Below are 4,545 nucleotides of genomic sequence, written 5' to 3'. Positions count from 1 at the left end.
TGTCTGTTGTATGCTGTGTCACTTGCTGTCCCCCACCCCCAACACACAGCGACGCAGCAATGAAACCTGAGCGCGTCTGCTTCGGCCACTGAAAACATTACACAACACTCTGGTAGCTTTCCAAACTGACTTGCGTTTCCACCAGAAAAAGGCAAAGTTATTCGATTTTCCCCTCCTTTCAGTTTCATTCACATGCACATTTCTGCAAATACAAAAAAGACTGCAGGGAACAAACCTGAGGAGCATTTACATGCTTTCTTCAATTGATTCCTGAGGACAACACGGAAGGTTTTAACTTGACAGAAGACTATCAAAACCTAATTGATAGCTGATAGGCCTGCAGGGGACCAATTTAAACACATCTCATATCCTAGCTGAACTGCACTTACTGTCCAGAGATGGGAAGTGCACCATTATGCCAGGTCGCCGAATGGGCTGTTTCTACACCCAAAGCCCACATCCTTTATTTACTTTCTCAGGAATGGACACTGAAAGAATACAAGCAGCCGCATCTCCTCACAGGGTCTTTCCTGCCCCATCATCTCCTCTGGACTCTCCTAGCCACTGTGCAGTCCTCTATTATTGAACAATGAATCATACTCACTCGTGTCTTGTTTGCATACCATGCTGTGACTAAGTCCCTCGTGGTCGGGGATGAGATTTCTCTTTGCATCCAAAGGACCTAGAAAAGTATCTGGTACACACCCAGAGTTCTAAAAAGTTCTGCACTGACTCAGTATCAGAACAAGAACCTGTCAAATGATGCGCTACTGCTATTTCAAATAGAGCATCAAGTAACTGGAACTCACCCTCTAAGCATCTGAGGAACCTGACAGCATTAGAGGATTCCCAAACCCTGGAGTCTCCTTTTGAAAGTAGGCCAATGCAGCTATAGGCAAACTGCTCAATTACTACCTCCAGTGAGTGGTATGCAAGAGCTGTAAGTCTCAAATTATATCATTACCTTCCCTGGCACTACTTACACTCTCATGGAAGAGCACGGTCTAATGGAAATATAATGCGAGGCAAATGTGTAATTTTGAATTTGCTACTAACAATGCTTTAAAACAGAAAGAAACAGCAGAAGTGAGTAACATTTTATTTAACCCAATATATCCAAAATATCACTTCAAAATGTAATTAATATGAAAATTATTAGTGAGCTACTTCACATTCTTTTTCTCATACTAGGTCATTGAAATCCCTTGTGTACTTTATACTTAAAGCACATCTCAACTTGGACTTGCCACATTTCACATGCTGCACAGCCACATGTGGCTGGCTGGTGGCTCCTGCACGGGGCAGTGTAGGTCTAGAATACATGTTTAAGGCAGCATAGAAAGTAGCTCTCAGGTTGGCACTGATGATAAATTTACCAATCAGATACCCCAAAGCCCTTGGGTAGGCAACATCTGTCTTCCCTACATCATTATAACACATAAGTGAGGAAAAGAGCACAAGAACGCTTGCATATAAAACTGAATAATTTCACTGTTCTGAAGAGAAAAAAGGAAAAGATAGCATTTACAGTAAGAGGGCTATTTGATGGGATATGTCTGAAGAAGCCCTGCTTATATAGCACAAGGCCCAGGAAAACTGACAGCTCAATGCCAGGAGTTTGAAAATACGCCCACACAAAACTCAAAGCAAAGTACGAAGATTGAGTTACAGATGAAAATTTAATAAGTGTGCCTCAAGATACAAGAAAGGAACCTGAGAGAGACTGGCAGACGTAAGGCCAATAGAGCAGGAGGCAGCATTTCAAGCACAAAGGGAGGGAGAACACAATTCTACTGAAGCAGCGTAGCTTTTGCTGTCTTTCCAACTGCAGGAAACCAATCCCACATGATAAGAACATGTGGAAAGACAGGCTTGGGGACTGGAGGAAAACTGTGGGAGAGAGTGGTAAAGGATATGACTTTGGCATCAGCTATTTGTTTGTTTTTGTTTTAATTCCCCCCCCCCCCCACCCCCACCCGTCCCAAACCTCTGGTGAATTGCCTTTGACTACAATTTAAAATGTAAGACCAGGGAAGAAAGAGCACTGTCCCAACATTTTACCATCTGGGGAACCAGTTAGTCTGAATAAAGACACAGAATACTCCATGGGGGATGGAGAGGGAAGCACCTTCAGGACAGAGGATCTGTCAAGCACATGAGTGTTGGTCAAGGTGACAACAGCAACATGAAGCCACCTAAGGTCATCATTCGTCATTGTTCTGGCCTCCCAGAAGCTTGCCCCTGAACACAGAGAAAATGTGTGTGATGTCACCAAGCACAGTTTAGGGCATGGGCCACAGAAGGACCATTGCTCCAAATGAGTGTTGTAACAAGTGAGATAAACTAGAGAGAAGAGCAAGTTGGGGGGGGGGGGGGCGAACACGGGGACTAGAGCAAGTGGTTGGTTTAAAGCAGGGGTGGGGAACCTTTTTTCTGCCAAGGGCCATTTAGATATTTATAACATCATTCAAGGGGCATCTAAAATTATTAACTTAAAAATTAGCCTGCTGTATTTGGTCAAACATATAGTTAACTCACCCCTAAATGCCTTGGTAGGGCCAGACCAAATGATTTAAGGGTAACATTAAAATCTTACACATGGGTCCGGCCAGCATGGCTCAGTAGTTGTTGAGCATCGACCTATGAACCAGGAGGTTGCGGTTTAATTCCTGGTCAGGGCATATGCCCTGGTTGTGGGCTCCATCCCTAGTGGGCAGCATGCAGAAGGCAGCTGATCAATGATTCTCTCTCATCATTGATGTTTCTCTCTCTCCCTCTCCCTTCCTCTCTGAAATCAATAAAAATATATATATTTTTAAAAATCTTACACATAGGAGGTGAGTCTACTAAGGCTGGTGATTATGATGACAGAAGGGGATATTCCAAATGTCTTTATCCCACCATCTCCAGCAGTGCATTCCAAGACTGAGGAATAATGAAAAGATGAGCCAGGGAAAAAGGTCTCGCCCTGTCAGAAATAAACATACATAGAAAGTGAACGAGAACAATTTTCCAAGTGCAAAGAGACAGAGAGTCTATATTCCAGAGAGCTGACTCTGTCCTTCCAAGGGGTATGCCTAAAAGGGTGGAGCAAATATGTTCAGGAGGCCAGAGCATCTGGAAATAGTGGTGGGGGTTTTATTGTTGTTATTGTTGGGGTTTTTTTTTATTGATTTCAGAGAAGAAGGGAAAGGGAGAGAGAGAGGGAGATAGAAACATCAATGATGGAGAGGGAATAGTTGATTGGCTGCCTCCTGCACATCTGACCGAGCCCACAACCCAGTCATGTGCTCTTGACTGGAATCAAACCCCTTCAGTCCCCAGGCCAACGCTCTATCCACTGAGCCAAATCGGCTAGGGCAAGGCAGCATCTTTATTGTAGCTTGAAAAGTACCAGCATTCTCCAAGGTCCACCTGGCTAAAGAAACAGAACCTCCTAAGGAGTGAGAGTTGCCTGAGCCCTCTCTCACTGCTCATTCAAGTTATTTTGCACCGCCTTGATAAACTTACAGCTAATCCACAAGCTTAGTAAAAACTTATATTGTTGTACTGCTACATGGACACATTTCACCAGCCATTATAAAGCATGACACAAAATAATACAATCAGTTCAAGGAAGGGAAAAAAAGACCCGAGAGAAACAGGTAAAATGTAAAAAGACACCAACTTAACTATGGCACCACTTGTCAATACGTCCATTCAGTTCCACATCTCTCCATCAAGTTTATTCCCTTGTTTTACAGGATTTACTTACACTAACTCCAAAGAGCCATGTGTCTATTCTTCAAAAACATGGCCCTCACCGTCCTCCCTTACAAGGGGCCATCCCTTATTAATTTCAGATCTGTGTGCCTTTCAAATGGTGCATTACTGAACCAGAGTTTATTGAATATTAAAGCCTGCAAACTATCCTTTTTTAATTCCACTGTCAAGAATATTCATAAACACCGATGTTTCCTCAAAGGTTTCCACCCCTGGGAACCTGCCAAGCGTTCGCGCACATCCATCCAGGCCCTCCTGCTGTCATCACTCTGGACTCATAAGAAAAGCACTCACTGAAACGCCCTCCAACAAATGTCAGGGAGACTCCAGGAGCAGAACCCTGGCTCCTCCTTCTGTCACCTCATGGTGCTAAAGCACCACTAAGACCTATTTCCACCGATATTTATCTACATACGTATTTGTTGCATACAAAACATAGGATACAAGTTCTTAAATAGGCCAGACTCAAACAGCTTTAAAATCAACTGAACAATGAAAATAACACAAACTGCATTCTCCAGCAAGGATAAAGTACAAAAGATGAAAGGTAAGCAAACAGTGCAGTCGTTGTTTACAAAGAACAATGTAAAAGCCCATTTTAGACACTAAAGGACTGACACAAGCCAGTAAGGGCAGAAAATTAATTGGCTCTGTAATTCAAATGGTGCTTACAAGAAGTGGTATTTCCAATTTCTAACTTACAAAGCAATTTATGAAATCGGCCTACCAACCTTAAGTGCTGGCTTGAGAATATCATACAATAAGATACTGAGAAAGCTTTAC

Source organism: Myotis davidii, unplaced genomic scaffold, assembly GCF_000327345.1.
Source record: "Myotis davidii unplaced genomic scaffold, ASM32734v1 scaffold223, whole genome shotgun sequence".
NCBI classification, from domain to species: domain Eukaryota; kingdom Metazoa; phylum Chordata; class Mammalia; order Chiroptera; family Vespertilionidae; genus Myotis; species Myotis davidii.
Note: the sequence above shows the minus strand (reverse complement) of the source record.